This window comes from Osmia bicornis, chromosome 2, assembly GCF_907164935.1.
Source record: "Osmia bicornis bicornis chromosome 2, iOsmBic2.1, whole genome shotgun sequence".
In the NCBI taxonomy this organism is placed as follows: Eukaryota; Metazoa; Arthropoda; class Insecta; order Hymenoptera; family Megachilidae; genus Osmia; species Osmia bicornis.
The window spans coordinates 7,038,952-7,053,025 of NC_060217.1; the positions used below are offsets into that span (position 1 = coordinate 7,038,952).

General features: G+C 35.4%; 1 long non-coding RNA gene across 1 annotated transcript; it reads right to left on the bottom strand.

The window, feature by feature from the left end:
• Positions 1–7,819: 7,819 nt before the first annotated feature.
• LOC114878465 lies at positions 7,820–10,982 on the bottom strand. The gene is made up of 3 exons (XR_003789751.2): positions 10,861–10,982; positions 9,593–9,834; positions 7,820–9,514 (listed from the first exon to the last, which is right to left on the bottom strand). It is a non-coding gene; the product is annotated as an uncharacterized LOC114878465 (long non-coding RNA).
• Positions 10,983–14,074: the final 3,092 nt, after the last annotated feature.

Sequence of the window (14,074 nt, forward strand, 5' to 3'; positions counted from 1 at the left end):
AATGATACGTTTTTGGAAAAATGATTTATGGATGATTAAAATCTCTTTGCTAAATGCAGTATAATAAGCCATCGTACGTGGTTTTTGGTATAATCTGGAGATTATTAGGCACAAAGTTAGTACCAAACTCTGGGTAACAACTAATCTAGAGTCTGGAATAATGTGCGAGGCCAGTGCTGCATACAAGTTGCTTCATGAAACGGATACACGTACGAGGTTTAATCGAGTTTAGGTGCACGATAAAAATCTTCGTTGAACATCAAATTTTCGAATATTTATGGAAACTGTTAATAATAATGGTGTTGCTATCTTCTCGAAAGATTTAGGTTTTCATTTATTTTACTCCTATTTTCTCCTTCTTCGTCACGGTACATTTTGCATAATAATTTAATAAAAAAAATCCTATTTAAAGCAAAGAAATAACTTTTATAAAATCGTGGAAAAGATATAAAATTAAAAGTCACCCGAGAAACATAATAAAAATTTCGTAATTCTCGATTGTATCTACCTGTTAACTTTAATTAAATACCACCACAGAGAATTTGAAGCAAATTGATGACTCAACGATTGCACACTCTCCTCGTGAAATATATAGTCATTTTTAAAAAAATACAATCCTCCAATAAATATTTTACTTTGCCCGACAGAATTTTATTTTTCATACAACAGTCCTTGCGGTGTAGCGTATTTATACTTGCCAACCTTGATGTATTACACGTGGCTGTTAATGGTGAAAATGTCACAGAGAGATTTATTGCATGTTATTTACCATCATTGTTTGATATAGTTGTCGTGTACAGATAGAGTCGATGGTATCGCGACGAAAAACCTGTGATTCCATCATTCGTCCCCAGCCATGTGTCATACCCGTTGCAAAATCCTTTGCAAACATTTATCTTCGTAACGGTACGGCTTTCGAGCGTCGATTTCGTTAACTATTCATTGACGATTTAGAAATGAAACGCGCTAGAAAAAAAAGTCAAATGTCCAATAACTGTAAGATGACACGTATGATGATTACGCGAAGCCTGACAATAATGATATTTTTTTATAACGTTTCGAAAGTAACTGTACAATTTGAAAGGACCAATTTGTCCCGCTGTAACCATAGTGAAAAAAAAGTAATGTTAGTTAGCAGCGAACGAGAGTCTGATGCGACGTGGAAGAAGGATAAGGAGGCAGTCTCGGTGTCTCTATTTAGGTGAATGATAAAATACGTACAACGAGAGGGTACAACGAAAATGACATTAACATGAAAAACTCGTTGACGCGGAGCCCTAGTTTCGTGGTGTCGTGTCGCGCGATAAATTAATGGCCGACCATCATTGCGCTCATACAGGGTTGTACAGTGACGCGGACACATCGTAACGCATCATTTGTTTTCTCATTATAAATGCGAGCCGCCGCTCTACCGCGGCGTGACACCCGGCCGAAATAAATTGCCACGCGTTACGTTTGTACTTTCAATTTATATTTAAAATGACTACAACAGAGGAGAAGAGGGCCCGTGCTGCCACACTGTATGCGGAGACAAATTGCCGATTTGCATAATGCCGTTATTTATTAATGACCGTGATACAGGTACTTCTGGATGGTACATAAATACCCACCTGCGGCGCCCACCGATCGACCAATCAACCTTCTAATTCGACGTACGATTGCCCTTCTCTGCTGGACAATTTGTATACGCTTCATTCGGGAGATTATTTTTTTTTTTTTTTTTTACTCGGGTCTTTAAACGGGTATCAACAATTTTTACGAAATTAAAATTTATGGTAAAATTTGGGGTTACGAATGTTTTGATTATTTTTCATACTCTTAGCTTATAATTTAAAAGCTGATTCAAGATATGAAGCTAATTTATAATAGAATACTTTATAGATGGACAGAAAAGTTTATACTTGACTTGTTAGTCTGTTGCTTGCAAAATTTTATTTTTTATAGCTGTCATATTTCCTGCATGACAAGCATCATTTTAATCCTTTTACCACGAAATAAGGATACGTGTCAGTGAGGTATACGCGTAAGTTTTCACACCAGCGTCGTATATCAGCTTTCTACTTACGCTAATTATATACCGATAACAGAACCACCTATCTATCTCAACGTCTAGAAAAAGAGAACCAGGGAATGAACACGAAAACCTGTTCATAATCGTAAGACTAACAGTTTGGTATGTTGAGTGGCATGAATTAATGAATTCAACAGGAAACATCCAATTCGAGAATGCTCGCTGGTTAAAAGCAACGAAGTAGACAGTAATCGTACTGTAACGATTCCAACTAATTGTAAGTTTGTGGAAGTTGATTATATAGCAATTGAAGACTGCCCTATTTGCGAACATAGTAATGATCGATCGAGTCCAAAGTTCCATTCGAGATTAATACTATAATATTTGTCCTGGTTGCTCAAGTTTATGCCCGTAACACGAACCTGTAATTGCGCCCGCGGGCAACTCGAGCGCCCATGCCCGTGTCACTGCCCGATTTGTTATTTGCTGTGCATGTCATGTCCGAAGAAAAAAAAATTTTTTCAACAACTTTAAATATATTGTAATATAAGTATAATAATTATTCCACGAAGGATAATCATCGAGGCAAGTATCAAAGCAAAGTTACCAGCCAGCAGAGTCACGTTGAATATAAAATATCGAGGAAAGATACAGTGCGAGTACAAGCGTGCCAGGCGTGTTGGAGTTTGCGCGACTTCTCGGCGTAACCAAGATATACGAGCACTTTTCCCCAAAAAAGTGTTAAGGAATTATGCTTCGCAGAGTAAATGAGATGTGTCTGCACCAGGACATAGATCACCGGCACGCTATCCATTCTCACCACCGTGGAAATAAATACGATCTTCCTCGCGAAAGAGACTGCCGTTGGAAGGCCGTTGGAAAAAAGAAGAGGAAAAGGAAGGGTGCCGTTGGTTGGAAGGGAAGAGACGGTTAGAAAAGATGGTTAGTCGAAGAAGGATAGTGAAATCGTCTCCTAGAGGCCCCGCATCCAGCAGCCACATCTTTCTACCCGACACTCGGGGGATCCAACGTAGCCATTTCTCTGGCCTGTTATACGCTACCTATATACGTATCTACTACCCTCGGTACGTAGCTACAGCCAGCAAATAAATTGATCCATTACTCAAGCGAGCAGTCATCTTCCTTCCTTTCGCTTCTGTTCGCTGCTTTCGCTTGCCGCCTTTTTCCTGGAGACTTTACCGGGAATGCTGCCAGAGATTCGGCAAAGCCCTTTTCACGGCCTGTTGCGGAGACAATGATACGCCGCGATTTACTCGCGCGCCTACGGTCTAGCCGGCAACCAGGAAACCGGGAAATCGATGCCACTTCCAACGGATTTTTCGTGTCGAACCATCACGTCTACATGCGGGATTGATTATTGCAAAGAAAAATACAATGACGGAAAACGTGGTATATGATGGTCACTTGACTCGACACACGCGTTCTTTCTTTGAAATGATGTATAGGTACTTCTGTTTTTTACGAACAGAATGTTCGTTGTATAGCATCACATTTTATTTCTTTTTATAACTTCAGTATCTTCTTTTTCGTATCAACATTCAAACGTTTAAGTTCAAGTATCGCTGTTTTATATAAGAGTAATTAATATTCTTTAATTCATTGCTTCATTTTCGTGATGTGAACAACTGCTTAAGAATTGGTCATTCAACTTCCTGGGTGTACTGCTTAATTCTTTAGACGACTAAGCGAACAGCTGATCGCGTGATCGAATTTTTATCTGTATTTTAGTTTCCAGTTCTTTGCAGCCGACATCCGGATTGTGTCTTAATGACTGTTTCGCGTGTATAATTTAGTATAACTCAGTCTCGCTGGATGATTCTGTTCGTGTTAAAATGTCTTATTGCCTCATTGTTTCATATATTCATTTACGTTGCTTAATTAAACAAGAGTTTAATTAACGTGCCGGGCATTCTCGGTTTTATACAATTGATCATTTCTTAGATAGCAAAGTAAAACCCATGTATACAATACGTCTTTATCCTACCTGTCTTGGTTAAACAACGATTCATAGGTTTTTTATTTTAATTCTAAAGAGTTCATGAAATTTGTAGTAAACTTTATCTTTGATAAATTACACCGATGTTTTGTACTGTCCTCGTTCCATAAAATAAAATCTACGGTTCTTCAAAGAAAATTTTTTCATGGTTTCTAAGATAGCGAGCTAAATTGCTATCATGGCTGCCTCAATTAAAAATAGGACGTAGCATTTGTTTTATCTTTTTTTTTTTAATTATTATATTCAAGCTAGTGGATTGTCACATATGGAATGGTGGAATCATTTATAAAACTTTAAAACATTATAACTTTGGTAAAAATAATATTGAGTAAAAAGCAAACAGCTTTTAAAGCTATCAGTTATTCAAAACTGTATACCTATAAATATTGTCATTTCTAAAAAGAAAAATTATAAATAGTTCCCAACATCGAAAAAGAATTTAAGAAGAACGAAACAATATATTTATTTACATTTCAGTATTTCCCAGAAACAGTGTAAAGCGTTTGCAAAAATAAATGATCGTACCAAACGACCCTCCTAAAATTCTGCAGTTCGTAAACTTTTCTACACACGTGCTTTCGAGAAGCAATAAATTACGTTTGTAAAAGTGAAAGCACCGTTTTATTTACAGATTCAACGTCTGCCAATTCGAAAAACAGAACGTGTTAATCCCGTTTGGACGAAATTTACGAACTGCAAAACGGTATGCGATAAAACGTAACGTGTGGAACAAAAATAATCATCAGAGATATATGAATCTATATAAATGTACGGAAAGTAAAATATTCTATTGATGAATAGAGAACATATAGTACATTATGTACAGCAACTTTATGGCGTCCTGTTTTGAATTATTCAGCTACAAAGATTAATCTTTTGAGTCAGTGGATGCAGTTATCTTGCTGCAGGTCTTAGAATATTAAATAAATCTCACTTAAATTCGAGAAAAATTGTGAAATTATTAAGGAATGTAAAGTAAGATATTTTAGAATAATGGAGAACGAGCAGGCAGTAATACGCTAAATAAAGTGTTTAAATTATTGTCTCGTTGGCATACCATTCACGATTACTACCTATAGTAGTCCTGACGGCTTAGAAATTTGTGTTTGTGTTGTGTGTGTAGTAGTAGTACTACTTTATGCCTTAAGCAAAAATATCCAGAAATATTTTCTTTTCATATTTACATACTTTTGAAATTTATGAAAATGTATGGGATTATTGTTCTCGTTCACATATTTTTAATATACATTATTTAATAAACATTTTATTTGCAAACACATTTTTTTATTTCCATAAGAATAAGAATAAGTGTTCGGTATGTCCTACTTTCGTTTGAATACAATATTTATGTCTGTCTTGTCTTACATTAATTATCTGTCCATATTATTTATTACCGATGTGTACACTAAATTCCTTCAAGCATTCAAACAAAATGAAATAGGTTTACATTGATAACAAAGCGATAATAACATTCCAAGAGTTACGAATGAATTACATTTAGGTGTATCAAATAATCTCTGTTGACATCAATAAAAATCTTCTGTTGTGATATAATCTTAATCAGAGTTACTCAAAAGTTGTCACTTTAGTTGTACTTTAAACGAATCCATCCTATATCTTCTTGCGATGCACGCAAGACAGATATCGTGACCTAGTAATTCTTCCAGCAGAAAAATGTCAGTGAAGGAAATATGGTTGACATCGAATCCTCGATGATACTTGCATCGCGAAATTCGAGCGAGATCGTATAGCGATTCTGGTCCTCTTAAAAATGATCATCGATCCTGTCAGCCGAGGTGGTACGAAATCGGAGGTTCGCTCGCTTTTTGTCGATGAATGGGACAAGGATCAACACGTACGGTAGCCGGTAATACTCGATGTTACGAACGCTCGGTAGAGTGGCAAGCTGTCAGCCCGCCGCCGTGCTGTCACTCTTCTGTCTGGTTGCTGTCTATCTGTCATTCACTCGCTCAACCCACTCATTCGGGCAACCCATCTACTCGGACGTTTTTTCGCCTTCTCTCCCCTCTCTGTCTCTCTCTCTCTTTTTAATCTCTCTTTTTCGTGACTGATGTTCAAACCCGTTGGCCCCGTTACAACGACGTCAGCACGCATCTGCCAGTAAAAATATTTTTTTTTTTTTTCAATGTCCTGCGAAACATTCGTTCCAGATGCTCGACACGTCGACGGTGGTCCAGGAATTGTTTTCGCCACTTTAATGACCGTGTCGTATTAATCTATGCGCGAATCAGATCCAAGTCAACATTATTCTGCAATAGTCGAGAAGTAGTTGGAATACTTCCTAAAAGAGTATTTTCGTTTCGTATCCGTTATCTAAATATAGTGTCTCACTTGAAAGTAAGTTTACTTATTTCAAGTAGTTATTTATGATAATATATGAAGTAATTGAAAAATTGAAAAATTAACTTTTACTTTTGAAAAGTATAGGTACAAGAAAAGTTTCATTGTTTATGTAATTTGATTTTTACATACCCTATCCATCGATTATGCTAATTAAACGTAAAAGGAAGGAAACATTTGTCCAGTGGAAGGAAATATGAAAAGCCTGGAACGTAGTACGGTGATACATAGAATTCTCGACCCCTTACAGACGATCTGAGCATAAATCACCTGGATTTACGGTCCCCAGTTAAAAAGGGTAACGCAATATTTATAGTCATCTCGTGCAGTTACATGTAACAAATTGAACTTTTATATAAACGTGTACGCGAGGCCCCTACTGGCCAGCACAGATTTTAATTATCGATATCGATTTATTGGCAATACATATTAATGCAGCAGCGAGCTACCTCGCGTACCAGTGTTTATTCATATTGATGAAACCAGATTGAAACATAAACCGGATATGCAAACTACAGGTTCAATCGTTCGATGCTTTACGATAAAAAAAGGGACAATTGTATAATTGGCGCAAAAATTGTTATTCTGCCCCTTTCGCTTTCCATTCGATGTTCAATTATATGGAGATAAACGAACGAATGGAAAGGTTGTTGATTGATGTATTCACCGGCTTACAAATTAAATCATAAAAACATTTATTAATATTTTCAATTGTCACTTCAATTTTCTGTATTTGCAAAAACAAATGGTAAAAAAATACTTTTAGAGATACTCGCTGTTCGAAATTATAACCAACGATTGAAACGTAATACTTGTTTTGTTATTCTATCATGTGTTTATTAACGCAATCTTCTCATAAGAATTCTTTTATTTTAGTTCATCTGACGTATTCATCTGAATGTTAGTTAGTCAAAAAACACTTTCATTGCAAAAGTAGCGTCACAAGTACGTGCATACTTATTCTATTGCTCAGTACAGCGACGGGCAACTGCGTCACGAAGGCACGGTGTACATCCAGTGGCATCGATGAATAGTGGATGCATTTTGGATTAGCTTTTAGGATAATTATTAAATATTAGAATCTGTTGGAGTTGTGGAATCTTTCATGTGATCTTAAATAATTTTTTTGTCATATAACATATTTAAATAATATGATATATTTTATGAATTTTTCAGAACAGAAGTGTTAAATTGTATCTTCGTAGAGAGATTCCCATCAAGTGTTAAAATATTGGAAAAAATTGTAATTAGTTAACATCTATCGCGACTGAATGAATTTCTGTCTGAACCGTTCTTTCCTCAAATCATTAAAAATAATTTTTTAAAAATCCAGAACTGAAATTTCATTGTATAATTGTTTCTGAAAGAAGAAAAAGCGTAATATTCGAAATAGTAGCAACGTTTCCGAGAAACTATGGATTCCTGTCAAATGTAAACTAAAGTAAGGTGTACTTATGGCTACAAATTAAGTATAATTCCGAGGGTCGTAACAAGGTAACAACAGGCCGATACACAATTATTCAACATAATCATTAAGACCCTCGAGCACTGTACTACCTTTTTAAAATTGCGCTTAAATTACAGTCGTGCAACATTTAACGGATATCATTTGGTTGTATAGAGTCGAACACGTTCTCAGATACGAGTAAACGTTCAAGATATCGGTGAAAACTTAATACGTTCTTCCTGATTACCAGTCAACAGCAAAGTTATTTAGCAAGTTTTATAAATGAACGTTTAGTTATTATCTTTCCGAATGATAATGACCATAGTTATCAACTTCTTTTCTTTTTGTTGTGAAACGGTTCATCTGCGTCTATGAAACATTTATGTAATTATATTCCGATGAAACGTCATTCGATCTAATCAGTTCGTGATTATGGTCATTAGAATTATAAAGAAGCGGAAGTATAAGAAAATTGTCAAGATTTCTATCTATTATTTCGTTTTAATTGAATTTTGTTACAAGTGCAAAAAGTATCATTAATATATTGACATCCGACTGTAATAAGAATTTTTGATTTTTCAATTTGATTCATATAAATTATCATTAGTTTACTATTAACAGTATTATTTAAATATTACAAGTAAAATTTCTTTTTAGTAATCATCGTCTTCTATCGTCTTAAAGTATGCTCTTATCAGATTAAATTATCAGGTGTTGGTAACTTTATTTTAGTTTAGATTGCTTGATTCATAAATATACGTAGAGATTTTGAAATTTGCATTTAAATACTGTTGTTTTAACTTTCAGATTCCCTCAACGTTTCTGAGCATATTAACATAAAATGTTCTATCATAAAATGATTAACGCTCTGACAGTCAGGATGAAAATGAAATTACAATTTAACTTCAAAGATTAACAAATGCAAATAATGTAATACAAGATACTGAATGTTGATGTTGATAATCATTACAGCACAGTCATCAAGTTTTAATAACATTCACAAATTACATTCTGTTTTTGCAAAAATTGTAGACTATAAATTTGTCGACTTCTGTACTGTAATAAAAGTAAATTGTAAATAAAAACGTAATTTCGATAATTGAAAATACGAGCGATAATTCAATTTGCTGAAGGTTTTAAAAAAGGAATCTATATAAAGTTTTTTCTACCCGTTATAGTTTTTGAAATAATTCAAGTGGTAACGGTTATCAACCCTTAATAACGTGTATAAAAGATTAGGATTAATAAATTTGTGTAAAAATTTAAAAACATAGAAGAAAATACTCTGGAAATGTTTACAGAATGCTTCTTCGATCAAACACGAATGCAAAATATTGTTAGCAATAAAGCCTTTGATCTGTGCATTGTAATTCTATTCATCGTAAACGGACGGGTTGACGTGTTTCCAATTCGTAGAACGTACAGCAGAGTAATAATTCAAATTGAAAAAAGGCCGAGCGTTATGCAGATTGATCGTCAGCTCGGAAAGCAAGGAAATGAGAGTGCAGAGGAAGCAGCAAAATAAACGTAGCAGCGCAGGAGTAACGAGAGAGGCAAAGTGACTGTCTCCCCGCCATAATGCCCCTCCCTCGAACCCCTTCCTTTGCCCTCTCCTTCTTCTCCTCACCTGGCAGGTGAGCAACGAGTCCGTGGCGCGGGTTACCATTATGTCTACAGCCTTGAATTAAAATGCCATATAATGACACAGCTAGGCAGACTGTATAATTTATGTCCATAAAAATAAAATTATAATTACAGAGGTGCGGACTGCGAAAAGACGGTAATAATATGGCTGCCCGCTGTGCTCGTTGCGTGTTCCGCGCCTGTATATCGAGTTGGTCGTTGATGTTCCGTCGTTGTTGTTGTTATTATTGTTATCTTGTTGGTGTCACATACTAACAATGACGCGTACCACCACGGGTGATGGTGTTTTATTTGTTAGCGAAATGTTCATCGTGTAGTTTTATTGATTTACCGTGAATGTCTGAAAATACAGGGCTGTTCAAAACAAAAACATCAGTACAAAATACACCCATAACAATATCAATAAATTTCTTCTATTTGAAATCACTTTTTTTTTAACTGCTCATTATTATACGATAGATCAATACTAATTTCATTTAGATAAAGGATGTGATTCCTGGTCAGACGCTGTCATTTTCAATTTTTGAAAATATTTTTTCTTATTCGGGCAACAGAAACTATTTGGATAGGTTATTTGTTGTTCAATGCAATTCTTACATTTTCAGTTACTTAAGATGTAGATTCATGTACATTCTTTTTGAATAACCCTGTATTAGGTAAAGCACAAATTGACTGATAGTACTCTGAACAATGATTTATGATAAAGTTTGAAATATTTCTTCTTTATTTTATTATTTATAACCATATTAAACTTCAAATTGGATCATTAGCGAGTCAGCGCGAGACAAAATATAAATTGTGGAAAAGTTGACACTCTGAACTGAATTTAAATAATATTATAAGCGGTATTATATTATTCATGACAAGATTGGACATATTTCTCCAAAATTGTTTTAATATTACATTAATCTTCTAGGTGAGAAATTCTAGAGTGATTCAGAATAAGTTTTAATTTATAAGCCAGCTAATACCAAAAGCAACGATGGGAATAAAATTGTAAATTGTGTTTTATTGTTCGTAGCAAAAGTGAAAATATTTTCGTTTAGTTATTTATTCAAAACCTAAGAGTTTGGTCATTAGTAATTTACTATAGAGCAGACGATCATAATCTTAAACGCTTTTATTTATCAACGTTTCGTATACCGAATAATAATTGAACGGTGTGTAATTGAATTTCGTAATATCGCTTCTATCAGAATGAAAAATAGGTACCCTATATGAAAAATGCAGAGGAAGGTTATAAGAAGAAGTACGATCGCGCGTCAGCTTAACGTCGAGATCTTAAACTGCGTTGAACGATTGCAAGGGCAAGGAAAATTAATAAATTTGCCAGAAAAATTAATGGCGCCGAAAACTCCGCTTCGACGACATTAATCTTACCTGGCAAAGTGGCAACGGGTTTTCCAAGACGCGCACAGAAAGAAATCGTTTCAGCTCCGTTTCTCACCGTCCGCTCGTAGTGCAAATCGTCATGAGACTCTGAAACGCGAACGGAAAGGCGATGTGAGATCGCGTTGATGAATGCCCCCATTACACGAACACCGCTAGTTACTCCTCGGAGATAAACCGCCTTCATTACTCACTTTCTGGCGTGACCTTATTCCCCTCTATAGTTTCTCTCTCTCTCTCTCTCTCTGGCACACACACACACACACACACATGTACACACTGTTTCTCCCTCTCCTTCACGTTTTACCTTTCTCTTTCTTTCTTTCTTGCCCTCTTCTCACCTGCACCTATTAAGTTAATGCGAATTAATAACAGCGGCTTTTTCTAGTCAACGGTCGCTTTCTTGCAACAATACGGGTATTTTAGTAGATAATAAATTTGGACCTGGAAGAATATACTGGGTGTCTCTAGAAAAGATGGTCTTCTGGAGCGCGATTCAAGTGAAAATGCGGCAGTTGTTTGTACTTTGTGCACGTACAGGTTAGGTGTGATAGTAGGTACTTAGAATAATTAAACGGTAATTAAACTGAAAGCCGTAATGGTTACGGTAATTGGAATTTTATAGGATGTAACCTTTAAAATGATTATAAATTCTGAAACATCTTTGTTGAAATGGGACTTCATTTCATTATGCAAACGAAATATAGTGTTTCTCATATTTGTGTAATATATAACGAACATATTAAGGAAGACAGCATAAATGTTATAACAAGTTTTCAATGCGCAAAGTTTAATCCATTGTGAAAGTTATAGTGTATCTAACGCTCGCCGCCAGATGGCGCATGGGAGGTTAGAATTCTCACAAGTACTCGCCTAACAATTATCCACACATACAGAACTTCTGATCTCACTTTAGGTGTTCTCAGGCCCAGAGTAAGAGTTTTCTAGGTAATATTACAGATGGTGTTTATTGAGAAACCTTGGAAATCGCAGAATAGGCTCTTCTATAGGTTACAAAAGTCACAAGGTGATTCACACATTCCTAGTGTACTCGTAGTAGCAACGATACTTTACAATTTTTCTTTAATTTTCGAACATAGTTCTTTCAGTAACATTGACAAATGAATCGTGTCAAAAATTTGCATTTTCTGCCTTACTTTCCCACCTTGAAGAGGGAAAGTATTTGTGGGACACCCTGTATAACCATGATACGAAAGCGCACACGTCAAGGGGTGGTAAACTCTTAACAGATTGGATCGTTTGTCTTCAAGCTGGAAACTGCGTTACGTTAGATACGTATTAATGCGATCCTGCAATTATCAATGGCAGATAGACGAGTTTTGCTTTTTGCTTTCATGTCATGGATGCTCGAACATTTTTCATGGGTGATTTATGAGTCGAGTATTAAAAAGTAGGACGTTCTTTAGGATTCGTTGTACAGAGATGTAAATACGTCGATAAATATTTTAATGAAAGTAGAAAGCTTTTCCTATCTTTGAAGCATGGATAATATATAATAATTATATAGAATGTTATAAATAGTTGTTGTTCTTTGTGAAACTTCTAATATTATTTATGTACTACGTATAGTATTTATCGTAATTCTCATAATTGTATATGTTACTTATAATTAACGATACAGTCATTGTGAAAAACCATTGGCATCTTAATTGAGAAATTACTAAAATTAAAAGATTTAAGGTTTTTTCTTCGTATACCTCATGAATGCATAAATATTTGTCAATATCCTTGAAATAAATATCAGACGGTTGTGTTTAATGGGTAATGTTGCGGGTTTAATGAAATCAGTACACCCTTAATTGGATATGGAATTAATAACTGTTACGTGCGAATCAAGCAAAATACCGTGAATTCGGTTAAGAGGGAAATGGTAATTTATGTTTTACCAGATAACTGTGTGTTTCATGATAAATTACAGGATATGTTTAATCCTGCATCGAAACCCGCATAATTAAGCATTTGATATTTGTATATCCTCTCTGTTAATATAATGAAAAACCTGTTGTCATTTATCAATAATGTATAATATATTTTAAACATCTTAATTTCACACTTATTAATACTTTTAACATTTAGGGAGTGCAATGCAGCTATTTATAAAGTTAATTGCATTTGGAAGTAAATGTAATTTAAAATAATAATTACAGCCATTAATCCATAGTGTCATTCTACGCGAATAAATAGACTCCTTTAGGATGAGCGAATTTCCTTTAAATTAAAAAATATCCTAAATTCAAGGTGATAATAAAAATGAACGAAAACACAATAAGTAAACCAAAACGTAGGTTTCAACCGTCGTCTAGCGGATGGCGCTATTGTCGCATGCGCAAGAAATAGAAGATTGAACATATTTAGCTTCTACAATTATTTACTGTACAATTGCAGTACTATTTAAATATTTCAGTCACAGCTTGAAATAAGACTTTAAGCCTGGATTCTGAATGACCCACCATTTACCATTCGGAGGTTTTGGGCTCCGAAGACAAACAATCTTTGTCTTCCAATTTATATTCTAATTGATTTTACGACAATAAATCAGTTCAAATCTCTCTTCGCAGTAATAGCTGTAGTAGAACAGCTTACCTTATGGTTTCCTGAAGAAACGACGCTGGTTCCCGGCCTTCTTTCGTCCTACGCCACTGGCTACATCCAATATTCCAGGCACGCTCGCGAAAAACAAAACACAGGGGAATACGTTTCCCGCATATGCGGCTCGCGTGTACTCGCTGGATTCATTTTGACCGGAACATTCCGCTGTCAGCGCGGCGTTATCGCGCATCACCGAGCAGTAAAACGTTTCGGCCGTGCGCCGATAAACCATGAATCCGCAATTTACGGGAAACGTGAATGATTCGTTTGTGCGCCCGCACGTATTGCCAGATCGTACGTAACACATATGACCGTGGCAGGGTTGCACACTTTTTTCCTCGTGGTTCGAACATTTATCGTATCACTATGTAACAATTAAGTTTTTGAAGTATAGTGACGTACATAGTGGTTCACATGCTCTCAAATTTAAACAATGATTATGATATCGTATTTTGTGTCTAGTACAAGCGTTCTATTCTCTGCGTTTATTATCGAATCAATAAACTTTACCGATGGTGTAACGAATAAATGTCAGCTTTGTGTAAACCAATATATGGACCACTGTATACGTACAGGATAGTTGGCAATGAATCTT